Source organism: Equus caballus, unplaced genomic scaffold, assembly GCF_041296265.1.
Source record: "Equus caballus isolate H_3958 breed thoroughbred unplaced genomic scaffold, TB-T2T haplotype1-0000019, whole genome shotgun sequence".
Lineage (NCBI taxonomy): Eukaryota > Metazoa > Chordata > Mammalia > Perissodactyla > Equidae > Equus > Equus caballus.
The window spans coordinates 65,712-93,326 of record NW_027222392.1 but is presented as its reverse complement, the minus strand read 5'-3'; the positions used below and the strand labels follow the sequence as shown (position 1 = coordinate 93,326).

Sequence of the window (27,615 nt, the reverse complement as noted above, 5' to 3'; positions counted from 1 at the left end):
TGCAGAGCTACAACGGGAGGACGTTTGCCTCCAGCATTACAGCACTAAGTTCTTTGATGATTTCAAGAATAAAACGCAGACGGAATCCCTGTGGATACACGCTGTTATGTCAAACTCACTGATGGTATCTGGTCTATCTAGGAATGGGAAATTCACAGGTCGGGCAAAGGCAGCAAGAACAGCTTGAGATGGGCAGTTGGAGGGCAAGTTTGAGGTCCAGCTGTACCAATAACTGGCTGAGGTTTCTTTTTCTCAGACTATAGTGGGAATATTCCCAATATTGCGGGGCCATATGTGCCAAGACTGTACACAGGGGCAGGAGTTTAGATAGTCGATCTGAGACACTAATTAAGGAGGGGGTGGAAAGGCTAGAAGCTAGAGTAGAAGGTAAATCATGGCGGCAGACATGGATGTTCAGCAGTCAGGAGCACAAAGAACTGGAGTTGGCCAGAGAAGCGGCAGACACCTTCAGCCTTGCACGGGGAACGGTCCTGGTTCATGAGTGAAATCTGGAAACTCAAGATTCAAGCTGCTGCATCTCCCTGCTTGCAATGTGGGGTCCAGGGGTGATGCCAAAGTGACATACATCAAGAAAGTGATTTTGCATCGGTTCAGAAGCCCACCATTGCTTTCTAGACTGGACTTGATTTTTATTCCTTTTGCTACTGCTGCCCTGGAACTTATCCCTGGCTTACTCTCTGTTTTGGTATAACTATGCTTTCCTCTGCATCCCAGATGGGAGGAGGAAGAGAGAAGTAATAGCAGTACTCTTAGCAGGTTTTGAGTACTTAGTAGTGCTAGACGCTGGACTAAGCACATAAGTGATGATGCTGTATGTATTAACTCGTTTAATCACAACAACTCTATGAGACAGTGTGAGAGATTCTGAGCATTCACCAGTGACACCTCCACATCTCCCAGCCTGCCTCGGCTTGGTTGGCCATGTAGCTTGTTCTGAATGGAGCAGAACAATGCATGCCACTCCAGGCTGAGATGGATAAGTATCCATCTTGATGCCCCCATGTTTTCCAGGCTGGACTTCAAGATTAAGGATTCCAGAGTAGTGGAGCCAAATGATGGACATGGCTGGATCCCTGAGTTATTGCTTCAAGGAGAGACATCCAGGAAAGATGTGAGACCTCCATCAGTTTGTATGAGCAAGAAATGTTTATTGCTGTTAGGCACTGATATTTGGTTTTGTTTTTTTAACAGAAGCTAGCATGAGCTAATTACCCTGACAAAAACAGGTGGAGACTGTTGTCACACCCACCTTACAGATGAGAACATTGAGGCAAAAGAGGATAAGTAACATGTCCAAGGTCGCAAAACCAGTGAGTGGCAAGGCTGAGACTGAGCCCATGTCCATCGGGATTTGGGAATCTGTTCTTCCTTTTTTTCCCTCACCTTGTTCATAGTTTTGGTGGCTCTGTTCACATTTTCCAAGATGGATTTCATCTCGAACCAGTTCCAAGAGTTGACGTGAGCCCCACTGGGGAACTCACTCCTTTTTGTCCTCCCCGGATGTATATGAAAGCTGCCCACATCAGAAATTATACTGAAGATGCTACTGAGTGTGTTCAAGAACTATTTGTCTGCAATTTCCTTCTTTTTATAATCACATACTACAATCACACCTGGCTACAGAGAGAATTAGTAACCAAAAATCTTGCAAGTTGTCTAAAAGCCTAATGAGTTTTATTTTCTAAATGTCAACATCATCATCACACCTTGCATACCTGTTCTTCACAGTTTACAGAGAAAATATACATATATAATTAGGAGCTAGAAGGTGGTACAGCAAAAAAGTTAAGGGCATGCACTTGTTAAGTCAGGGAAAACTATCTTTCTGTCCAACTCTTTCATTTATTTACTGTGTGACCAGAAACAAGTCACATAACCTCTCTGTGTATCAATTTACTCCTCCTCCTCCTTTTTTTTTTTTTTTTTGTTGGTGAGGAAGATTGTCCCTGAGCTAACATCTGCCACCAATCCTCCTCTTTTTGCTGAGGAAGAGTGGACCTGAGCTAACATCTGTGCCCATCTTCCTCTATTTTATATGTGGGACACCTGCCACAGTATGGCTTGATGAGCAGTGCGTAGGACCACGCCCGGGATCTGAACCTGAGAACCCCGGGCCGCTGAAGTGGAGTGCACAAATTTAACCGCTACACCACCAGGCTGGCCCTTACTCCTTCTTTATAACAGAAATTTATGTTGTTAGGTTGCTCTGATAATTCAGTAAAATAATACTTCGGATTCCTAGGTTTGAACTGGAGTAAGCTGGAGTGAAAAAAGCAGTGGGCACAGACATATTGCCCCTTCCCCTGGGTAAGAAACATATTCTGTGTAGTTATTATTAATTCTGATTTTTATTGTTCCCGGAGGGCAGGAAACACATCATGTTCATCTCTGTAGGCTCATTGTCTCTCAAAGAGTATGGGGTAAAATACGTGTTCAGTGACTGCTTTTGAAAGCGATGAAAGAATAAACCACACGGAGAGAAACCACACAAGGAATAATATGACCAGAAAAGCAGAGCAGGCGGAGGTCACACCACACTAGACATAATAAGCATGCCCACATCAGGGCTAGCTTGGGGAGCAGAAGCCTTCATCCTTCCCCTTGCTTCTTACCACCACTCAACACTCCCCCGGCTCCCACACAGAAGGAATAGTGTGCATCTGACAGACTCCGGGACACCTATGGGGCACATTTGCAATGGGGGTCCTGGCTGCGTACATACTAACAGATGAGCTCAAGAGACTGGATCTTGATCTCTTCTTTCTTCCAACCGTGCAGAAGATGGAAGATGCAGTAAATTGTCCCAGGGGCTGCTCTGAGGCCAGTGCTTTCTCTTGTCCTTCTATGGGTTAAAATTTGTCTCTTTTGGACTGCAGGAAGGGGAATCGGGGGGTGAGGAGAGAACAGGCCAAGCGCTTCAGCTTGATTCTCTGACATCCACAGCAGGAGTCTGGGTTTAAGCCCGGTTGGCATGTGTCTCCCAGGTTTCCTTGGACAGGCTTCTCTCCATTCATATTTCCTTCGGGAGCTCATGGGGAGGGGTGTTGGGCTGGGCAAGGCAAGTTAATAAAACCTCACTCCGATTTTTAACATTTATTATCTCATTTTCAACTCCTGACCACTCGGCATTTTGCTAATATTACTGGAATGCTCCCCGTTATAAGACCTGGAGGCCCAGGCTCTGATATCTCACATCATGGGGCCACAGTCACAGGGCAACTTTGTAGCCAAAGTGGGCATGCAACTCCGGCCTTCAGACTCCAAACCCAAACAATTCCAGGCATAGTTCCTCCAGGGTAAGGCAGACCAGGGGGCTTATTCTAATGGTCTCATGGACCCACCGGAGAATGACCCCCCTCCCATTTATTTTATCTAGAAGCAAAGTAGTACTTGAGAAACAACTGTAACCATGAATCCCACAGGATCACATCAGGTGTTGGGTTGAATACTGATGGTGTACATTTTCTGCTGTCCTTCATAATGCCTATCTTTTAGGTCGTGCCTCCCTCTCCCCAGACAGGTACCCTTTCTCTGGGTTCCTGGAGTAGATTGTATTGCCAAAGGTGGCAGCAGCAACAGCTCCTGTTCCAGAGGCTCTTCAGCAACGTGATCTTGTCAGTCCCCCATCAAGAGATGGAGTCGATTTACCTGTCCCTTGGCTCAGGGCTGGCCCTGTGACAGCTTTGACCAACAAAATATAGTAGAGTGACATTCTGGGGCCGCTAAGCTCGGACATTAAGAAGGCCCGGTAGCTTCTGCTTTTGTGCTTTGGAGGAAATCAGCCATCCTTCAAGAAGTCTGACTTCCCTGACACCGCAGAGCTGGGAGGAGCCAACAATAGCCACGAGACAAAGCCCCGTGCAGGAGCCACCCTGCCACTGCTGGGCTCCAGCAGAAAGCCAGCAAGGGTTTGCCAGCCTGGTGAGTGAAAGCATCTTAGAAGAAGATGCTCCAGTCCTGATGAGCCAGCGCTGTGGACGCTGCACAGATGAAAAGAAAGTCTGCCTAACTGCATTCTGCTCAAATTGCAGAATCATAAACAAAAATATGATTGTTATCCTTTAAGCCACTAAATTTCAACGAGGTTTGTTATGCAGCAGAGGTGGCCCGGAGTTCCCATGGCATTTGTCCCATCAGAGTAGTTATTATTCTGAACATTTATTACTGTCATATTATCTGTCTCTCTCCCTAAATTGACTCCCCAGGGCTTGGTTCCTGTGGAGTACCCAGAGTCTAGAACGGCGCCTGGCACACAGGAGGCCTGCAAAGACTCCTTGTGGAAAGAGGTGCATGGTGACTGTGAGGGGGCTCCACTTGGCCTGCCCTGCAGCCCACACGCCTGCGGTCATGCTACCTGGCTGCGCGTGGAATGAGACCTCCTAATCTAAGGAGTCCCTCTGTCTGTCTCCACATTGCAGATCTCACAGTAGGCTCCGAGAAAAGACTTTTGTTGTCAGTGCCGTCGAGTCGCTTCTGACTCCTCCCGCCCCTGTGGACTGCAGAGCAGAACCCTGCCCTGGTCTTTTTGCGGCATCCTCTCACCTTCTGGCGCTCTATCAGACTATGCTCTGCTGCTATTCATAGGGTTTTCCTGGCCAATGTTTTTGGAAATTCTTTCTAGTCTGTTTAGTCTGGAAGCACCACTGAAATCTGTCCACCATGGGTGACCCTGCTGGTGTTTGATACACCAGTGGCCAAACATTCAGCATTCCAGCAACACACGCCACCGCAGTCTAACCACCAACAGATGAGTGGTGTGGTTCTCTGACCAGGAAACGAACCGGGCTGTGGCAGTGACAGTGTTGGATCTTAACCACTTAGACCACCCAGGCTGGCGGAAAACGCTAAACTTAGCCAAATGACAAGCTTCTTTTCTTCATGTGGTTGTTTTTGATTTAAAGTGCTTGTGTTAAGAGAGCAGGGCAAGGTTCTGGGATTTTTCATAGGCTACAGAGCTGAAGATAAAATTTAATTAAACAGATCCCTGCAGTGGTGTGCCCACTGCTCTGAATCGAGTGCAATCATTTTCCTTTCCTGGCCTTTACTGGAGAGGATGCAGCGTAAGGCGCTCAAGTTGGTGATGTGCTGTGTGACTGACACTCAGGAGGGCTTCTCTCCAAAGGAGGAATCAGAGACCAGCTCTGACCACAGAGTATTCCAGAGTCCACATTCTCCAACCTCCTCCCGTCCTCACCATTACTAACCCCAAAGGGACTCTGATCTTCTCTCGACTGAAATATTGCTAGAACCTCCTTGCCTCCAGTTTCACCCCAATGCAACACCAAACCCACGCTTAAACCAGATGTCCTCTTTTTGTAAAGACACAAACCTAATCCCCCCATCCTCTTGCTTCTGGAAGGCGTCCACGGGTCATCAGAGTATTCCATATTCTAGCCTTACCATTCCCTCCTCGCCTCTCCCTTTCCCTAGCTGAGGAGGGGCAGCTCTCCTAGTTTTGGCCAAAGAGACTTCACAGTTGGGGTCTAGGAAGGGTTTTACTCTACGAAGGAAAGAGAAGCAGGGCACGACCTGCCTCTTTCTCATGCCATGAGTATGGGGGTGTGTGAATGTGATGCTCAGACTTGAAGCAGCCATCAAAGGGCCATGAGGCAACAAACCAACACTGCAGGGGAAGGCAGGGGGAGACACAGGTTAAATACCTTTGGTGGTACTGTTACCACTGGTGGTACCCAGTGGTAGTATGTTTTTGCAATGAAAACTTTATTACTACTAATAAAACACTTACAGAACGAATTATAGAATGAATTAATGAGCCAAAGGGAAGCGGATACAACGCTTGTCTTAGATCAACCAAGCTTTATCACCAGGGCCTGACCTCCCTGAAATGCTGCCATTTCTCCTTGAACAGGATTCTATAAACATGGAGGAAAGGCGAGCAACTTTTGGGAAGCAAAGCCTCACCTTAGCCCGGGTCTGCCACAGCCTTAAAATACGGGTGGGATTCTGCCAAGAACAGGGAAGAAGAGAAGATGGCTAGGCAGAGGGATCCAGAAGCACAAAGGCATGGAGGTACTGCAGAGTGCTGGGAAGTTTAGTGTTGTCAGAACATAGGACACGCTGTTGCTTCTCTAACTCCTCCAGGTGACCTTCGTCACTCCTCCCTCCGTATAACACCTTAAAAAAGCACATGGCACACTGTCATATACTTGAGTCTATTTTTCCCCAAACACTGCAAGCTACAGTAGCATGTCCTATTCAGATTGATATCATCTTCCACTCTCCAAGGCCTAAACATACTAACCACTCCAATAAATGCTTGTTGAATAAATACATGAATGACATTATCTCATTAGAAGTGCCCTGTGGGTAGAGCTACCACTAGGCAACCCCTAGTCAAACTCATAGAGCAGAGAGACCAGAGTGACGCCCACACAGGAGATAAATATAATTTGCATACTCATCTACTAACAGAGCCATTGTAAAGATGCCTAGTGGGAAATGCATTGTAGTGCTAACAGTAAAGGCAAATGCTTGAAACTCCAGACTTGTATGGGTTTCCTGGAGACAAACTACCAGTGAATGAAAACTTGCACTAAGAGAAAAAAGATGCTTGCCAATTGCAGACTGGAAACTCATTCTGAAGGCTATAAAGCTACAGATGGGGTTTGTCACACCTCTAGGACACTGTACAGAGCCTGTCTTATCTAGTCTTCTAGCCCAGAGCCATAATCTTCTGTAGCATCCCTGACCAGTTTGCCAACTAGCCTCTGTCTGAACAATTTTAGGGTAAACGCCGCTGTGCTAGGGGCCAAGGGTACCTCAAGGTTGTCTGGTCCCAGGCTCAGCAGATCTGCAAGAGGAGCTTTGAGCGCCAAGGGAGGAATGTAGTAGCTTTTTCAGAAATGCCTTGTTCCGAGTCCCACCACGTGGACTACCTATCTCTGGCTCAGCCTTGGTTTTACAGAGTTTCCAGGTGAGGAGCTGCTACTGTCCCTTGCTACAAGCCTCTGACTCAGCCCCTCACGTTGACTTTGTCTTTTTAGGACGATTAGGCCCGAGCTAACATCCGCCACCAATCCTCCTCTTTTTGCTGATGAAGACAGGCCCTGAGCTCACATCCGTGCCCATCTTCCTCTACTTTATATGTGAGGTGCCTGCCACAGCACGACTTAACAAGTGGTATGTAGGTCCGCACCCGAGATCCAAACCGGCGAACCGCAGGTCGCCAAAGTGGAACGTGTGCACTTAACTGCTGCGACACTGTGCTGGCCCCTCATGTTGACCTTTTTATGAAGACTATTTCACAAGCACATTCACTGCTTCATCCCATCCCAGCTTTCTGTCTTTGCCAAGACTTGGGCTCCCTGGCATTATACTGGATTCCTTCAATCATCTATAAAATAAGATTGCTAAACCTTTCACCAAGGCATAGTGATTAAGAGCTGGGGAACTGGGAACAGATGGATCAGGGTTTAAATCTTGGCTTTTACTTTATTTCTTTGCTCATTCATTCAATAAATGTTTTCTGACAGCTTGCCATGTATCAGACACCTTACTAGGTACCAGGCAGTGAACAAGTCAGAAGGGTCACAAAGCTTACCTTGGTGTACATGTGTGTGTGTGGGAGGGTAATTAACAAAGGAGTGGGCTGACTGAAATGTCCCATATGTTCAGTGTGTGCTAATTACCTTTATTATCATTATTACTATTATTATTATTTGATGCATCATTTGGGATTAGATTTGGTTGTGAGTGACAGAAAGCCCAACGATGGCTTAAACAAGAGATTTTGTTCTTTGACATAAAGAGTCTGAAGGGAAGCCACCAGGCCTGGTGTGATGGCTCCATGGTCAGCAGGGACCAAGGCACCTTCTTTCCTTTTGCTCTGCCCCGCTCAAACTCTAGGTCTGCAGAAGTTGCCGGTGCCTCAACATCCCGTATGTACTGGCCAGTCCCAAACATGCCAATAGCTCCTGACCATAAGCACTTGAGACTCTCCGCCCCTTTCTCAGCACCAGCACAGTGTTCAGTCCACAGATGGAAGCCTGGTGGTGCCAGGGAAGTGATGCCCCCAGGAGCAGCCCTCACCCAACGGCAGACAGGCATTGGTGCATAAATACCTCAGCTCTTTGGCTTTTCAAGGAGAACATCTCTGGAGCATGTGCTACACAATTTCCCAGAGTTCCCCAGCAGGGTGAATCCACCATAATTTGCTCATTAGCACACCCTATACCAGCCTCCTTCCCTTCCTATCTCACTCCCTTGTTCTCCCTACCAGTGCTTCCTGGGATCACTTGGCAAATAAACAACTTGCTCTCAAATCTCTGCTTCAGAGTCTGTTCTTCAGGGGGAACCCAATCTAACATATGGTCTAAGTTGGCCACGCATGCTCCACCCATCTCACCCACATTCCAGCCACCAGGAAGGTGCAAGTGGTGAAAAAGGGTGAGGCTCTTCCATTTAAAGAATATTTTTTGGGAGTTCCACTGAATACCTCAGCTTACACGCCATTAGCCAGAATTTACATGGCTTAATTGGGTAACAAAGGAAGCTGGGAGATGTAGTTCTTCTTATGAGTGGTGATATGCCCTGCAAGAACAAGCATTCTATTACTAAGGAAGAAAGGGAACCCACCTCCAATAAACCAGCTTGTTAGCATCCAGGGGATGGACAGGCAGAGCCTTGTGGAGTAGGCAAGGACCCATGAGCAGGGGTTTGGGTTCCTGATGAACCATAATCCCAAAGCTCCTCCCTGAAAGCCTGTTGAGCCATCACGCCTTGGTGCCTGCTTCCCCACCTGCTCCCCAACAGTCTAAGCATAACTTGCCTGGTCTCTCCAATCCTGGGAGGAAAGCCGAGACTTAGCTCCATCAAACCATGCCAGAATACAATTCGTATATTAAAATCATTGAAGCTGGCTTTTCCTTCACCTTAGTTTTAGATAAATAAGAAGTGCCACACCAGACCCCAGCCCTCCAAGGGCTTACGCGATTCATAAAGGGCCATGACAGACGCATTAAAAGGATGTAAGATGACACATGGCTAATGACAAGTGAGGGGTCCAGAGGTGAAAGCCTCAGTGTTCTACGGACACTGCAAACTCACAGAATATCAGTGTTGCAGGGAAATGTGGGAGGTTTACGAAGGCATCCACTGAATGCTGGCTGCATGCAGCAATGCGCTATCTATGAAGACATTTAAGCTTCCCAACGGCTCGATGAGGTTCGTTTCGTTATTGGCTCCATTTTAAAGATGAAGAAACCAAGGCTTTGATAGATGGAATAACTTGCCCTCAGTCATACAGCCAGTAAGAGACTGAGAGTAATATTAAAAAATATATGAATAATAATAATGTATATTTTAATTCTTTTTTAATATGTTCCAGGCACCAAGCTGAGTGCCTTTCATGTTTATGCAGTGTAAGCCTCATAACAGACCTTGAGTGAAGCACAACTATTATTTCCATTTTAAAAATGAAGAAACTGAGACCGAGAGAGGTTAAAAAGCTAGAAAAGAGTGACACTAGCTTTAGGAGACCATCTTGTCCAACTGCCAAACAAACGCTTGACTCCCCTTTATGGAATGATGGCCATCATCTAAAAATGCCCAATATCACAGAAGGCACAGCCTCCTAACTCATCCATTCCTCTCCTGGAAGAAGTCAGCTGAACAGTCACTGTTTTTGAGCTTGCAGGGTGCGGAATTTGCCATCTCAAAAGTGTCTCTTTGGCTTGATTATTTTTAAGAACAAAAGACTCAGGAGGAAACTCTCCCCCTAACTGTCTAAAAGAATCTACGATGGAAGGCCTGTTCTAGGAAAGAGCTCTCCCATAGAGAACTATAGTATGATATGAACTAGGTGTGGTAGACAGGGAGGAACCCAGCAAGGCCCATTTGATCAGAGTCCTCCCCATGTCCCATTGTCTCTGCATGGCATGACAAACATTTCTTTACCAAACATTCTCTTTTCCATCTCCATGTGAATTGCCTTCCTCTCCCCTTTGAAGTTCCAAACCACTACTCTCAACATCGTCTTTTGTCTTTAGCTGAAGATGGTATTTAAGGTGGTGGCTTCTGCCATTTTGGAGAGTTACTCATTTTTCCTGGGTTTCTCCCATGTATACACGTTATCAAACTTTATCTGACTTTCTCTTATTAATCTGTCTCATGTCAATTTAATTCTTGGACTGGCCAGAAGAACCTAGAAGGGTAGAGGAAAATTTCTTCCTCTGCTACCCTGGACCATGAGCTCCCCAAGGTAAGGACCATTTCTTATACCGAATAGCTTCCCCAGGACAGAGCTCAGAAAACTTCTTCTCTACAGGATTAGAGAGTACATATTTTCAGCTTTATGGCCCACGTCATCTCTGTCACAACCATTCAACTCTGCCATTGTAGCCAAATGTAGCACCTAGCAGACAATATGTGAACAAATGGGCATGGAGGTGCTCTAAGAAAACTTTATTTATGGACACTGAAGTGAGAATGTCATAGGAATTTCATGTATCACAAAATATTATTCTTCTTTTGATTTTTTCCAAACTCTTAGAAATGTAAAAGCCATGCTTAGCTCGTGGGCTACACAGAATCAGGCAGCAAGCGATTTGACTCACAGTCCATAGAGCACCGACCCCTGGACTGGGATCTAGAGGAGGATCTGGACAAAACTGGCATCAGGAGGCCTGGTTTTCCCTCCCACTTACCAAGGTGCTAAAGAATAGGGCAGTGCATTGCTTTTTTTACTGAGTGGCAAATGGTTCGACAACTGGAGTTTAGTTTTGGGCTGCCCATCGCCACCCTCCAGGGCTGAAGTACCGATGCCTGCACCCTGAAGACTAGAATGTGAAGTAGGGCACACACGGTAAAGGCCCATGAGCCTCACTAGGGAGGTTGGACTTTCTCTAAGCTGCCATTTGGGTATGTGGTACCACATGACAGCTCCTATGATTAGTGTGCTAGCGACTTATTGCCTTGCATGTACATCCTGACACAGTTAGGAATGTATTATTATCCCCATTTCATAGGTAAGGAAACCAAAACTCAGAGAGGTTAAGTGACTAGCCCAGTATCACCCAGCTAGTAACAGCAATTCACATCCAGGATCCAGTTTCTAGGCAGCACCGCGGATACTAAATTGGATAGGCAGAGACAGGAACCACAGTCAGCATCCCTTGGAAAGACCAGCAGTGGCTCCAAGCTGGTCTGCTGCATATTCATTGCTTCAGGCCTGATCTAGGAACACCCACTGCTGACTGCAGCCTTTAATCTAAATCCCCTCTCTGCTTCCAGTTCTACCCAGCACCAAAGGATGTTGGGAGGCCTAGGCCCTAGCAGCAGGTGGCGGTCAACCTTTACAGGGGGAGGGATTAATTAGAAGATTCAGCGGGATGCCCCTGGATAGAATCCCTGCTTCCAACAGAAACAGCTTGTGCGGGGACTCCACGTGCTGCTCAGGACAAGGAGCGCTCAGCAGGGTGGGGGCAGAGGAGTGGATCCACGGGCTGCGTTTTCAATAATAATGGGAAGAGTGATCAAAGCTGGCATCACGGAGGGCCTTTCCCCAAGTTGGGCTTGTGTCAAGAGGCATCACATACATTATTTTACTTAATCCTCAGGACAGCTCCAGGAGGGGGTGCTTACTACTGCACTTATTTGCAGACAAAGGAACTGAAGGCCAGCTGATCAATGCATCGTGCTGAGCAAGTACGTTAGACTCCGAAGTCCACACGCTCCTACCTACCAGGCTCAGGAATGCAGCTCGCAGGTGTCAAACCTGGACCTTTATCCTCCTTCGGCTTGCAATTGCTCAATAGCCTTTGACCCAGATATGTTTGAAATGACTCAAAAGAACTGGTTTAAAAATCAACATTTCAGGAGAAGAGCAGTCAGATCTATATGGCATCAAACAAGAAATTTGACAATCATCATTCATTCATTCATTTATTCACCTGGTCATCCATCCATCCAAACACCTATCCATCCATCCATTCAATCATTCATTCACTTAAACAGATAATCAATATTGTCTGCATGTCCTCTATTAGTGAGGCCCTGCACTAGCCTTGGAGAGGGAAAGTACAAAGATGAGTAAGACCTGGCCTCTGTCCGTTTACAGGGTTTAACGTTTTAGGGAGGTCACGTGTCTGAGTATGTTGGTGGGAGCAAGTTGTGGGAAAGAAAGACAAGTGAAGACCTTTGGGAAAGGGCCACTCAAGGCCAGGGAGTCAGATGGGCCACCTACGTGGACGCATATGGATCTGTGTTCCGCGATCACCTCCACCGCTTTTCCCTCCACCCCACTGCCCTCACTGATGCCAAAGATATGGTTCCCTAAGAGATCAGAAGCTGGGTCAGTGAAGAGATATCGCAAGTCGGTAAAACAAAGGAAATTTGTGAAGTTGTATAGAATTCTTAATTTGAAATGTCCTGAAAGGGGTATGCGCTAGGAGGTACTGGGCTTTGGGGGGACTCCAACGAGATCTTGATGACCATCTCCATGTGACAGGATTCTCTCCTTGACCAAACTTTGGTCAGGCTCCTCTGAGCTTCATTTTTGACAAGGCCCAATGTTAGGCTCTGTCTTTGGCCCATTTAATCCAGTTCTAGCAAGAATCCTGCTGGGTCAGTTTAGCTAAAATCCTCAACCCTTGATATCTGATCACATTCCTAAACCCACACCCTCAATATCCTCTCACCCTGGCCTGGCTTCACCAAAATTCCTGCACCGTCAGTTTATCCAGAACCCCGCTCCCCCAGTGTTTCCTCTTAGTAATTTTCCATCCGCTGACCCCCATCCTGATCCTTGGCTAGAAATCCCGTTTTCTTGTTGTATCTGGAACGGAGCCCAGTTCTATACTGAGGTCTCTTCCTCTATTGCAATAGTTCCTGAAGAAAATTTGCTTTCCCTGCTTTAATTTCTGCTCAGCTCTGGTTTTCTTCAACATATGGATGCCGGAGAAGGAAGGTCCATGTGGAAAAGATTCATTTGTTCATTCAAAAAGAACTCCCTAGATGATACCTGCTCTGAAAAGCAGTGTACCCCTGTGGTTCTGAGTCAGAAGGAATAACAAATACCATCTGGACATGGGAAGTCCTTGGGCTGACTCTCAATTCAACACTCTCATCCTCAGACTCCAGCATTTACTAATTGGCAGGGTATTAAATCTCGCTTTGCTTAGGTTTCCTCGTCTGTAAAATAGGCCTAAGACCAGCCTCACTGCAGAGAGATGTGAGGACCGAGTCAGGACAGTGAGTGTAAGTGCTCTGCACAGTGGTTGGGACCCTGCCAGTACTCAACAACTATTAGCAATGGTAACTACAGTAACAGTCATTAGTATTAGGCGTGACAGAAGGGACTAGGTGATGGCAGCATATAGCACCGAAGTCAAAGAACATTTATGGAGCACCTGGAGTTTTACACAATCCCTAAGCTGAAGAATCAATACAAGTAATTAGAACAAGCGGGTTCAGAGTGATCAATGCTGTGAAAGCACAGCGGCAGGAGAAATTATTTCTAGCTTGGGGATAATGGGTCTTCAAAGGAGGAGGTGATGTTTGAGATCATGCCATGACTAGGATCTATACATGAAAAGGGGTCTAGAGGGCATTTCAAGAGCACCATGCACGCACAAAGACTCACTGGCACACCATGTTTCAAAGCTAACACTGGGCCCCATTCTTTATCTACAAACCTAAAATCCAAAATGTGTGCGTTTTTTATTTTTTTAGCTGAGGAAGATTTGCCCTGAGCCAACATTTGTTGCTAATTTTCCTCATTTTCCTCGTTTCTTTGGCTTGAGGAAGATTTGCCCTGAGCTAACATTTGTGCCAATCTTCTTCTATTTTGTATATGGGATGCTACAACAGCATGGCTGCCACCAAGTGGTGTAGGTCCACACCAGAGAACGGAACCCAGGCTGTTGAAGTGGAGTGCACTGAACTTAACCACTAGGCAATGGGGCTGGCCCTCCAAAATGTTTTTATGACTAATTTTTGTGACAAAACCTGAGCTGATGTGATACAAAAACCTTTAGAATTTTTATTTTCCCATTTTGTATGAATGATCATGTTTTATGGCAGAATACTCAAGAGTTTGGTTACAGTTACTATCTCAGAACCCACTGGGGATGTTATGCATTATATGGTCTATTTGCCACCTTGCCTTTCTAAAATAGGAATAATTCCAAATTTCAAAACACGTCTGGTTTTGAATAAGAGGCTACGAATCTATATTAATAATACCTAACAATTATTAAGCACTCGTTCTATTTGGGTACTTCTCCAAGTGCTTAACTGAATTAATCCTTCTGATGTAGGTAGGTACTGTTGTTATCTTTTTTGCACAGATGAGCAAACTGCCGTATAAGGAGGTTAGTAACGTGCCTAGATTCACACAGCTGGGAAGTTTCAAAGCCACAAAACCTGCATTCTGCAATCCTACACTGGACCACCTGGATATGCTGTAATTAAGTCTGTAATTAAGTAGGAACAAGTGCGGTTGTTTACCACAAGCCTTCTCTTCCTTCCTTCTCCTCTCTTTCCTCACCTTCCCCTTCAACGAAGGACTGCAGCTCCCACTGCACTGCTGTTGGCTCGCTTTAGCCAACGCAATGTTAGTGCAAGTGACATGAGCAGAGACTGAATGTGCTTTTGCAGTTTGGCTTGACCTCTCAGATGCTTGTGATTTATTATGGATAAAGCACGATTCAGGCAGCTGCATGAACATCAGAATGAGAGACAAGTAGACCAGACCTGAACCCAATCCAGAGCCCGAAACAGAGCTGCCTCAGCCAGCTCACAGACTCATAAACGAGAAAAAAAAATGCTCATTGTTGTAAGTACTGAGATTTGGGGATTGTTTGTTACACGGCATTATCATGACAATAGCTGACTCATTTGAATTTGCTGAGCATGGAGTGGATAAGGGAGCCTTTTCTGAGGTAAGGATTTAAAGTTGATATTAGCCATATTGGGGAGTATACTAAAAATAATGTTAAGGATTTTGAATTTTATCCTGATAGCAATTAAGAATCTTCAAAAGCTTCTACACAGAGGCATGAAATGATAAGACTTCTATTACCTACACTGCAATCAGTCATCTTTTCAAAACACAAATTGAGCCACTACTTTCTTCCCCTATCACCAAACACACACTCACTTAAGACCTATCAGTGGCTTTCCTTTGTTCTTAGGATAAGACCTAAATCCTTAACATAATCCAAAGTTCTCTATGTGGACCCTCCTCAGGGACCCAACCACATTGTGTACCAGGCTTCCCCCTTGACAGTGCTCCCAACCACACTGGCCTGAATGTGCACTGTTCCTTTTTGCACAGGACCTTTGCATATGCTTTTCTCGCAGTCAGAAATGCTTTCTCACTAACTTTTTGCCTACTTAATTCTAGTTTAATTGTCACTTCCTTCTTGAAGCCTTTCCTGAGCACTCTGGGAAGTCAACTGCCCCTGTTAGATGTGCTCTCAGCATCATACATTTCTCTTTCCTTTCACTTATTACAGTTGGAATTTCACGTTTGTTCATAAAATTTGATCAGTGTCCATCTCTGCCACTAAACTGTCTACTTTCTGAAAGCAGTTACAAAGACACTTTCCCCCTTATCTTTGCACTCCCAGCATTAGCACACTCACTGGTACATGGCTGATACTCAGTAAAGCTTGTTCAATGAAAGAATGCTGTAGGATGATACCTTAGACAGCAGTGAGGACAACAGATTATTTTGGTTGTCTAAAGCACCCAAGAACAGAACTCATCTTTCTTCCTTTCATCAGCCCTTTCAACTCCTGCTTGCTTTCTCTGAGACTTTGCCAAGACAGATCTCTCACGAAGCAACAGTGTGGTGGGAACACATTATCAATCTGTTATTACCAACCGGGAAATAGGAGCTCAACACCGCGCAACACGGTCAATCTATATGGCAGGTGTTCACCCTGTGTCCATAACACCCGCACTGTGATTTCACAATCTGAAAGACTCCTGTAAACGGAGGAGGACGAAACATCTGGATGTTGCAAACTCTCTTGACAGGTTGTCTATACCATCCCCTTCAAAATCGATGCACAAGAAATGAGAGTTTCTCCAACAGCAGAACAGTGGCTGGCAGCAGAACGTGCCATTTAAGACTGTCCACGGTACTGAGCAAAGACTGCCTGGATTTCCTTTGGGAGCAACTGGGAATCTGGCAAGAAAAGAGGCCACGGGTAGCACCAAATGGTGACATCATTTTGAATGTGTTTGTGCTAGGGGAAAAGGACATCTCGCCATTTACATAGTATTTGTGAAATAAATAAACGTATTCAGTAAATAATTAATCAATACCTAAGATCATTTCGGTCATAAGACAGAAGCCAGTATTGGAATAAAGGTGAAATGAGTTAAATGTGGCACGAAGGCAACATGGAGAAACTGGGTACTGGAAAATCAGCAGTAGGCAAGCTGAGTATTAGGAACTATGATCTAAGCTCACTAAGGTTCAAAAATCAATTGCAAGCACCAAAGAGAGAATAAATTTTGGAGAGCAGAAAAACCAAGTTGGTAAGGACAGGGTAGGAGTAGAAATTGGCCCGATTGCCTTGGAAGGCATTTTGGCATTATCTTTTAGAAACTGAGACATATATATATATATATATATATATATATATATATATATATATACATATATAGCGATACACAATTCTTCTCAGTATATTTCTAGAGATACACTCATCCAAGTGCAGAGGAAGGCATACGATGAGAAGTTCATCACAATATGTTCATCAGAGCAAAACCCGGGAACAACCCAGCTCTCCAGTAGCAGAGGACTGATGAAACAAACTCTGATGTAGGCATCTATGAGATACTCTGCAAGAATGAGAAATGCCTTAACATGTAAATACTTCCAGGAGATACTGTGGAGAGGAAAAAAAAGCAAGCTGTCAAATGACATAGCTAGCATGTTATAATTTTCTCAAATTCACACATATCAAATAACAATATTGTGTATTGTGCATTTTCTGCTACCAATATCAGGTGGGTGACCCAATAAGTTACACCTCAAATTGTTAACAGCAGCCACCTTTATAAATAGCGTGGGAACTGGAAGTGGGCGTGGAAGGCTGGTGGAGACTTCAGCACTGCCTATAATATTCTATTCATTTCACAAGGAATAATATAGTCAGATTTAACTACTGAAATTATACATTTTCTTAAACAAAGTTGTTCAAAAGCGAGTAACAAAGAATCCAAGGAAGTGAGTTGAGTGAAATTGCACTTCAAATTGCAGCTAGGAGAAAGGCAGAGTCACTCCGAATGAGATCGAGGTTTCTGGATGCCTAGATGTGGCTCTGAGGGCTTTTATTGATGGCTGGTCTCCATACGGACATTCTCAGCCCTTTGCTACCTCCGAGTATCAAGGAACTTCTGACAAATGGGGAAAAGGAGGCTGTTTTGTTATGGATCTGCAACTCGAGCGTGGGATGTGGAGAAAGGAAGCAACGAGGAACAGGGAAATCACCACATCTCTTAGACGGGCTTCCCAGGCACCACTGCTGACACTGGGCTCATTCAGAGTTTTTACGAATCATCTGAAAGGGATTTACAGTTGAATATCTAAATGTACAAAGTACATTTAAGCCCTGGTGCAAGAAAATGCCAAGCAGATAAGGATAAAGAAATGCCAGAGCAGAAATGACCATAAGTCTGACCCAGTCTCATAATTCTTACATCTCACCAATTGTTATGAGGATTAAATAAGACTGCTCTATGAATGCCCTTGGAAAATTGTAAAATGGTGCACAAAAGTGGCTTATTACTGTGATTATGTTGTAGTTGGTTTTACATCAGAGTTTGATAACAGAGCTAAAAGTGAAATCCATAATGGAGTTTGGTGTTGTATTCAGCCATCCGTCCTGACTCTGAGAAGCTTACAAGAATGATTTGGCTTTTACAAGGAACCAGCCTCAGCTTTTTTTTGTTTTTCGCTACTTTCTTTTTTTAAAATAGAAGTACTATATCCAAATTTTAAAAGTTGGGGAAGGAGAACAGACATAAAACTACCTGTATTTTCAATCACTCCAAAATGTCACACCGTATTTGCTAGATGAATGATGGAATGAATGAAAGAACGAATCCACTTTCACCCTGTTGCTGCCTTCCCTTCCAGTCTTTGCTCACTGGCCTGTTCTACAGGACGGTGAGCACAGTGCAGCTTTACTATTTATAACCTGCACTTTTCACTGATGTCATAAACAGTTCCTCGCATGGCTCCCTAGCTTTCAGAACTGTGCGGTTTTTCCTAGATTTGATGTTCTCTAAGACAGTTAATCCCTCCTTCATGTTGGAATCACACTCACATCCTCCACGTCCCTTTCCAGGGTATGTCTTTGTACAAAGTCTTCCATTCTTTAGCCACTACTGCTCAAGGAAGTCCCAGGGCTGGGAATACGGTTGATGGCTGGTGGTTAGCAGGGGCTCCATTTCACAGACTTTATTATGAGTGTGATGGTTACAGTTATTGTGATCATTTTGTATTAATGATATGGATTGTTTTCTGAACTGCTTGGTTTGTTTACTTAATTTTTAAGATAAAGAAGGAAAACACTCTCTACGTACAATAGAATTTATTTTAAAATGAAACAAGGCAGAGATCACACATTACAGTGAATTTTAATATAAAATAAAGGCTCCACAGAAAGAATTCTATGGAGAGACAGACTGTTTCAAAGAAAAAGCCAGCCTGGAGTGAAGGAAAGCTCTTTCACTCATTGAGAAAAGATATGGAACAGCAGATGACCCTCCCCCCTGAGGCTGTCAAGAGGAGGGAGACACAAGACATGTGACTATAATCCTGGGAGACAGATTGCCCCACAAACATTCAGAACGCGTCACTTGTTGGTGACTCATTTCTTCCAGGAATTCTGCTATTGGCCAGATTTTTCAGGATCCACTTTTTATATTGTCCATTTTGGGATGGATACTCTATCAGCTCCTGTTTCTCTTCCCCCAGACCCCAGGCTTGCGGCCCCAGGATCTACACTACTAGTGAATTCTGAAGCCTACCAATTAGAATAGCCCCCACTACCTAAGTCTTGCTGCCAAATAATTCTGGGACTAGGTGACACAGGGGGATTCTATTTGTCCCCTGAATTATTTCCACCCCCACACAAAATGGGCTAATTCCATCCTATGGACCAAGCTGTCATTCATCAGTTGATTCATTCAGTAAACATTGACTGCACACCTATCATACGTCATAGATAGTTCTAGCTCTGAGGATTAATGAGAGAACAAAGATCCTGCCCTCATAGAATTCCATGTGATGGGAGATGGATAATAAAGAAATGCACCGATAAACCAAGACTGGATATGCTGTGAAGGACACAAAACGGTATTGGGTTGAAAGTAACCAGAGGTGGAGGAAACCACTTAGGTCAGGATGATCAGGGAAGGCCTCTCCGAGAAGTTAATAGCTGAGATAAGACCCATGTGAGAAAGAGCCAGCCAAGGGAAAACCTAAAGTGTGTCCCAGGCAGAAGGACAGCAAAAGCAAAGGCTCCAGAGCAGAACGAAACAGACGTGTTCAAAGAACAGAAAGAAAGTCATTGGTTGGCTTTTCTGGTTGAAGGTCAAGGAGCGGAGGGGAGAGCCCCAAGAGATGAAGATGGAAAGAAGACCAGAAAGCAGATCACTTGGGCCGTGAAAGACTTGGGAAGGAGTTTAATGTTCATTAAAGTGCAAAGCTTCTGCCTTGATAAGCACCTTAGTGCATCTGGTCAACCTACTTTATACTCCAGTCTCCCAACCAAACTGGAGTTTTCTCCTAAAGCCCTGTTCATATGATTTGTATTTGGCTATTACAAATCTTCTTCCCAAGGAGCTTGCCTCTGCTCTCCATGCCCCTGACCAAGGCTTACAGACTTGCCTAAAAAGGAGAGCTTTCCCAGTCCATGGCATTGCTGGACCTGACTCCAACATTCTGGTTCATTCTATAATTCCTGTTCATACTAGGCCTCTGAACCATGTCTAATTCTGCTTTGCCTTTTGGACTTGTCACCTCGGGCATCTGGAACCAAGTAGGCACACCCTAAGCCTATATCCTAACCCCTGCCAAGTGGAGTTCCATTGGTCTGGTGTCCTTTCTCCTCTCCATTGCCCTGAGCCTGATCGTAGCATGCCTTGTCTGGACCAAGCTCTTGTTAAAGCCTAACTGCACATCACAGTGGCCCCAAAATAGTACCGTTAAGTTTAATCATCAGACTAATTCACCTGACTTAGCTCCAGATAAATCTTGGCTGTTTCAAAAAATCAAATCTGGAAATTTGTTACAATTGAGGACATGTAAAAACTATGTTCAGTCTCTGATGGCAATTTCCAAAGAGTAGTTCCCAGAATAGCTGGGAAATTGCCATGTAATTGGCATAAAGCTATGACCTCCTCAGGGGTCTACTTGGAAGAAGAACAACATCTACGTGGCTGCACAGGAACCAACGCATTTGTTAACAATCCGGCCTCATTACCCACCTACCAGCCATGTGTTAGTGGTCATAACTCTTACAGCACTTTGGGATCCAGATTCTTATCTGGTACATTAGGCACCAAGTGGGAGAGCCTGGGCAGCAAAGCTGAAATGTCATGTTAAATATTTGCATTTTGGGCAATAACTCCTTTCATGGCATGGTTTCCAGGCCCTTCATCACCCTGGCTGGCCTATTGTCGCCTCTAGTTTTCAGTAAGCATTTTTAAATGGTACTGAGGATGGAATTCTCTCCTCCTCATGTAGTCGGAGCAGTGCAAAGAGGCACGTACGATGATCTTCTCTCCAGAGAAGGCCAGCCATTGCCCACAGGCCAGGTCTAGCTCCCAAGTGGGACTGTGCTGATCCATAGAAAATCAAAGTTTCAAAATTTTCTTAGCAAACTTGCAAGGCCTGCTCACATCGGGTCCACGTCACTTGTAAGGCCACAAACAGCCAATGCGCTGCTGCATCTGCTCCCTTTGTGTCAAGGCACGAGCTCTCATTTGCCAACGTCCCCACCTGGCCAAACCAGTCCTGTGTCTTTCTGATCTCTGCACGCAGGCTTCACAAGCCAAACAACTAACAGTGGCAAACATACCTGCTTTGGAGTCAGAAGGGCCAACTTCATGCATTGAGCCAAAAAATCATCACTGATCACTTACTAGGTGTGACATATAATACGAGCCCCTAGGGATAGTCATGAGCAACAAGACAGAAGATTCCTTGGCAGAACTTCTCATTTAGCAGGGGAGAAAGGGCACAAACAAACCGTTATCTGCCTTACTCACTAATTGCAAAGGGAAGAAGCATTTCCAGAAAGGAAATAGAGAGCATCATTAAACGAAACAAACAAACAAAAATCGGCCTTCTCCAGGGGATCTGGGTCGCCTTCTGTGACATGATGACATTTCAGCTGAGCCCTCAGGACAAAGGAAAGGAGACAGATGTAGAAATGGAGGAAGGACAGGTCCAGGACATGGAAATACCAGGAGCCCAGGCCTCGAGACACGAAGGAGGCTGGCACGTCTTGGAAAGTGAAAGATGGCTTTTTTCTTTTCTTTTTCTTTATAATGCTATAGATAAAACCTTGGGAGAATTTTATTACTGTTTCTTTCTTAAGAACAGGTACAAGCTCCCTATCATGACGACGATCATTCCAATATACCCTGTATTGTTCAGCAAGAGAGAGGTGGCGTATGCTGCTGCCTGTTTTCACACACAAATGCATGAATCCCTGGCAGAAGATTCACACTTCTCTTTTATCTCCTAAAAAGACAATGAAATATAAGTAACTCATAAGTCCCCAACCTCATCAGCCAGTGACTACAAAGTGAGATTATGCTCTTCTTTCATACGCAAATTATTATGGCCTGAGGCCCTCCAACTGTCTCCCAGCTGTTTCTGAGAGTTTCTCTGGGCCTCCTGTGTGTCCAGAATTACGCTTTTAGTTTCTGCTTGCTCTGAGCTTCTTGTCTTCCAGGGCCCAGCTGTCCTCATCCATGATTACCGCCAACGCCATACTTGGCTTTGGGGAGAGAATACTGTTGCTTAAGTCCAAAGGGACAGTCCTGGTGAGTGTCATAATTCACTAGTGCAATGTGAACCCAGAAGCACCCCTGAAGCTGGAGAACTCCGGGTCCTCGAGAGGCCGCGGAGATTCTTACAGCTGACCCACAACTTTAAGAACTGCAGCTCACTGGGGGTGGGAGACATGGCAGGATCCTTGGCTCTGGCGCGAAGAACAGAGAATGCAGCCTGGGGAACCAAGTGTCACTGTTAACAGTCAGTCTGGGCTCAGTTACATTCAACAAATGTTGACTGAGTGCTGACTCACGGCGGGAACTGTGCTGTGGGCTTTGCACACCTGCTCGCCTTTGTTGTGAAGCAGGGAATGTGCGGAAAACTATGGAGCAGTGAAAATGGACTACTGCTACCGGTTACAAGCATCAGGGGCTTAATTTCACGAAGAGAATATTCGGTGAAAGAAATAAATAGAACATTCTGGCAAAGTACAAACCAAGCAATAATAATGTCATTTAGAGAAACATACATCCACGGAGGGAAAATACTACACATAAAAGAAAAGGAATGAGGAAGAAAAAACAGCAATCAGGATCTGTCAGGTTGAGGAAGTTGGGAGGGTAGGACAACGGCCGACCGAAGAACGGGAAGGGGGAAGGAGTACAGAGACACCCCAGTGATTTCTCCAGTTGGGCTGAGCTCACTTGTATTTGTTTCACAATTGTGCGTACTGAGGATGTCCACAACACATTTGGTACTGGACTTAGGGTAAAATATTTTCCGAATAAATAAAAGAAGTATACTTATGTATTTCATTTCTTATTGGCGACAAGGGAATGCACAGACTTAGACTTGAAAAAGCTTAGATCACGCGCACACACAAGCAAAACCACCAACGAACCAACCCACCACAACAACTTGAACGTCAGACCCGAAACACTGCAACATCTAGAAGAAAACATAGACAGTATCCTCTTTGACATCAGTCTTAGCAGCCAGTTTTCAAGTACCACGTCTGACTGGGCAATGGAAACAAAATACAAAGTGAACAAATGGGACTACATCAAAGTCAAAAAAAATCCTCTGCACCGCAAAGGAAACCATCCACAAAACCAAAACACAACCTAACAACTGGGGAGAAGATTCTTGCAAACCCTATATCGGATAAGGGCTTAATATCCAAAACACAGAAAGAAATCATACATCTCAACAGCAAAAGAAATCAACAACCCAATTAAAAAGGCGGGCAAAAGATCTGAGCAGTGATTTCTCCAAAGAAGGTATACGGATGGCCAACAGGCATATGGAAAGGGACTCAACATCATTAGCGATCAGAGAAATGCAAATCACAACTACAAGGAGATGTCACCTTACTCTGGTCAGAATGGCTCTCATTAACAAGACAAGAGACAAGTGTCGGAGAGGATGTGGAGAGAAGGGAACTCTCCTGCACTGCTGGCGGGAGGGCAGACTGGTGCAGCCAACTATGGAAAGCAGTATGGAGTATCCTCAGAAAACTAAGAATACATCTACCATGTGTATGATCCAGCTAGCCCACTGCTGGCTATTCATCCAAAGAACTTGAGAACACCTATGCAGAAAGACACATGCACCCCTAGGTTCACTGCAGCATTATTCACAACAGCCAGAACTTGGAAGCAACCTAGGTGCCCATCAGGGGAAGAATGGATAAAGAAGATGTGGTATGTATACACAATGGAATGCTACTCGGCCCTAAGAAATGATGAGATCCGACCATTTGCGACAACGTGGAGGGACCTTGAGGGTATTATGTGAAGCGAAATAAATCAGAGGGAGAAAGTCAAACTCCAGACACCGTGTGATCTCACTCATAAGGAGAAGATAAAAACAACGACAAACGCACACAGAGCAAAGGAGATTGGATTGCTGGTTACCATAGGGGGAGGGGGGAGGGGAGAGAGCCAAAGGGGCGATGAGGCTCACATGTGAGGTGAGCGACTATAATTAGTTTTCGGGTGGTGAACACCATGTAATCTACACAGAATTCGAAATATATTACAACGTACATCTGAAAGCTATATCATCTTAGAATCCACTGTTACTGCAATAAAATAAAATAACATAAAATAAAATAAAATAAAATAAAGACGTGTAGGAGGCTCAAGAGGCTAACAGGCTTTTGAAAAGTTATTCCAGGGATTTTTATGGCTTAGCTCAGGGCGGCAGACACCAGCCTGAGACACAGCTGTGACACAGCCACTAACTTCAACTAAACTGTATTCCGACTGGAGGGAAATCAAAACTACTGTAATCATAATTTCTTGAAGGCTTCACTTTGTGCCAGATCCTGTGCCCACTGCTTTGCACCAACTGTCTCATTCAATCCTCACCTCCAAAAGGTAGGTTACCGTTATTCTCCCCATTGGAAAGGTGAGCAGGCGGAAGCAGAAAGATGGCAATCTGCCTGGCATTCACAGAAGGATTCTCTAGGTAATGACATGACTTTTGGACAAGATTTCAAGGTTTAACACATTACGGTGGAGATGCAGATCCCAGTATCACAGAACGTGAAAAACACTGAGTCCTGCCAAATGTCTTAAAACACTAATTATGGATCCTCACAATCTCTTGGCCTGTTTTCTCAGATGAGGGAAAACCCAGCGTGAAAAACCCTTGATGAGATGTCTGCAGAGGAGGACTACGTCTGGTCTTTAAAGGCGGGACCTATCCCAGTAGATTCTGAGTCAGTGGGTCCAGAGTAGGCCTTGAGCGTCTCTGTTCTTTTCCAAAGCCCCACAGGCTACACTTCCGTGCCCTTGGAGTTGGGAAGTACAGTCATGCCCTACATCGGGACGTTTCAGTCAACAACGGGGGTCCCATCAGATTAGTCCCACATGGCCTAGGTGTGTAGGAGGCTCTGCCATCCAGGTTTAGGAACTCCGTGGTGTTTGCACAGTCTCGAGATTGCCTGACCATGACACACTCCTCAGAACTCATCCCCACTGTTAAGCAAAGCATGACTCTACTGCCTTGGATTCTCCACGGTCCCAGACCCTGCACTGTTTAGATGACTGCACACGCAGAGGGCACCGTGTCTGAGGCAGAGAGCAGCTGCAATCACAAAAGCTCTCGACAGAGAGTCAAGGAAAGGCGTGCTCTGCTTACACGACTCTCTACTTTTCTCTGGGTCTGAACCATTTCCTAGCTAATCTGCCTTGTTTGACCGAGCAGCTTTGCCAAAAAAAAAAAAAAAAAAAAAAAAAACGAACACAAAGTCACCAACAAACACTAAACAAACCAATATAAACAATACATATTAAATAAGCCTAACCCTACTATGCTACTGAAAAGGCTTTTATTTCCCTGGGATAATTTGGACAGCATTAGATTGTTTTACCAAGAGCAGCCAAGTCGAGGCAGATTATTTCTAATTCCACAGTGCTGCAGATGCGGTCAGTAGCAACTGCAAGCCGGAAAGGAAACAAAACAAAGTTGGGTGTAATCCATTCAAGTTCACACGTTTCACCAGGGACAGCCTCCAAGCCTTGAATACTTAGGTATGCATTTAGCCATTTCTTTAATCAACCACTACTAACGCCTACTAAAGGCCAGACACTGCTCTAAGTACTTTACGGATATGAAATATCCTCTCACCTTTACACTCACCTATGGAGTGCGTATGATAATCATCCCCGTTTTACAGATCAGGAAACTGACACACAGAATGGTACAGTAACTTGCCCAAGTTCACACAGCCCGTAGGTGGCAGAGCCAGGACCCATGTGACAGAGTCTGGCTCCAGAGGCCACGTTCTGAATCACCACGCTCAGTCTCCAAAAACCTACAGAAAGCGCCAGCCTCAATCGAAAAGTTTTGTTTTCCCCACCCTACAGTCCCTACGCGGCGGCCCCAGTCTCCAGGGCATTCTTTCAGCTCCTCTGACAGGCCATACTCCTCCCGTGCCCTGTCCCAACACTCTCCCGCACAAGTCCTCCTTGTCTTTTAGGCATCTGCTCTCAGCTTCCACATCACTGCCTGAGTCACAAAGGCTAACAGGAAATGCCGTAGTTCTCAACACTCAACACAAAATTGCCTTTACGTATCTCCTAGGCAACTGGTTGCTGCCTGTCTGTCCTTTCCAACCGGGCTGTGAGGTCCAGTACGTCAAACACCCTGTCAGTCCTGCTCACCAAGTGTCCAGGCCACTGAACACGCACCGACCAGAGGAAAGGAAGGACTTGTCCCAAAGTCAACTCTCCAGACTTTCTGTGGAAGGAGGGAACGAACGGAGCACCCTCCAGCCTCACGCTTTCTCTTCCATACTTTCAAGTGTGGGGCACATACCTGTGCTCACCACGCTCCCCGGACAGCCCCCACTGCACCCCTAACAGGTAGACTTCTGCACAGTCAAGGGCTTTGGAAAGCACTGGCTCTGCACACAAATATTGTGTGGCCCTCGACAGGCCACTTCCCCTGAACCGGCCTGAGCTTCAGGGCCACAACAGGCTTCGTGAAAACCCCAACGGAACGTAGCCTCGAAAAGAGGGAGACCCGCACTCCTCAGAACGCCTCGAGACCAGTGTCCTTATCGACTTGGCGTCTGTCCTTCCGAGAAGCCAAGACCACGGGGGGCGCTTCAGCGCCCGACTCCCGGGCACCGCATGCCCAGGCGGGCCCCGTGCCCGGCACACACCGCCCGTTCCACGAACGCCTGAAGCGCACGAAGAGACCCCCTCGCTCCCCGCGCCGCACAGCTGTCCCGCGACCTGACGGGCACCTCTTGGCGCACAAGCCTGCTCCTCAGGGACACGCTCGCCTCCCACCAGCCCCCAGGCCCACGCCCCCCAGGTACCTCTCTCAGATGGAATCCTCTTCGCGGGCGCCCCGGTCGTCCGTGTCCGGCGAGCAGGAAGAGCGGGAGCTGAAGGAGGGCCTCCTCAGGCTAGCGGCCGTGGCCGCGGAGGGCCCGGGCTGCTGTGCCCAGCGGGGACACGGAGCGGCGTCCACGGACGAGCCCGGCCCGGGAGGGAGCAGCACAGCGCGGCCGGCCTCCGCCGGGCTCGGCTCTGGGCAGGCAGGCGCGGCTCGCCGACGCCTCCCACGCCTCCCAGGACGGCGGCCCAGCAGCCGCGCGCTCCTCTCCTCGCGCGCGCGCGCGCCCGCCGCCGCCCAGACGCTGCCCGGCCGTTGCCCCGCCCCCCTCCGGCGGTGGACTGCGGACAGCGACAGGGACACCCTCCTGGGACAACTCCTGCGGCCCCGCCCGCACGCTTCGGACCTTCGCGGAGCGGGAAGGTGCGCTGACAGGGACGCAGGGTCCCCGCTACGCTCGCTCTCGGGGAACTGCAGCCTCCTCCCTCCGCTTTTACTTGAATGTCAGACCCGAAACCATGCAACCTCTACAAGAAAACATAGGCAGTAGGCTCTTTGACATCAGTCTTAGCAGCCTATTTTCAAGTACCACGTCTGACTGGGCAATGGAAACAAAATACAAAGTGAACAAATGGGACTACATCAAAGTCAAAAAAAATCCTCTGCACCGCAAAGGAAACCATCCACAAAACCAAAACACAACCTAACAACTGGGGAGAAGATTCTTGCAAACCCTATATCGGATAAGGGCT

The 27,615-nt window shown here is 46.1% G+C and overlaps 1 protein-coding gene across 2 annotated transcripts in view; it reads right to left on the bottom strand.

The window, feature by feature from the left end:
- Nucleotides 1-27,105, bottom strand: part of LOC138922928 (uncharacterized) — a 255,997-nt gene extending 228,892 nt beyond the window's left edge. Inside the window, exon 1 of one of the 2 annotated variants that reach the window (XR_011436055.1) lies at nt 26,844-27,105. The gene's annotated coding sequence lies outside the window, so the exon portion shown is untranslated. The remainder of the gene's footprint in view (nt 1-26,843) is intronic. The other variant, XR_011436057.1, reaches the window with a different exon arrangement.
- Nucleotides 27,106-27,615: the final 510 nt, after the last annotated feature.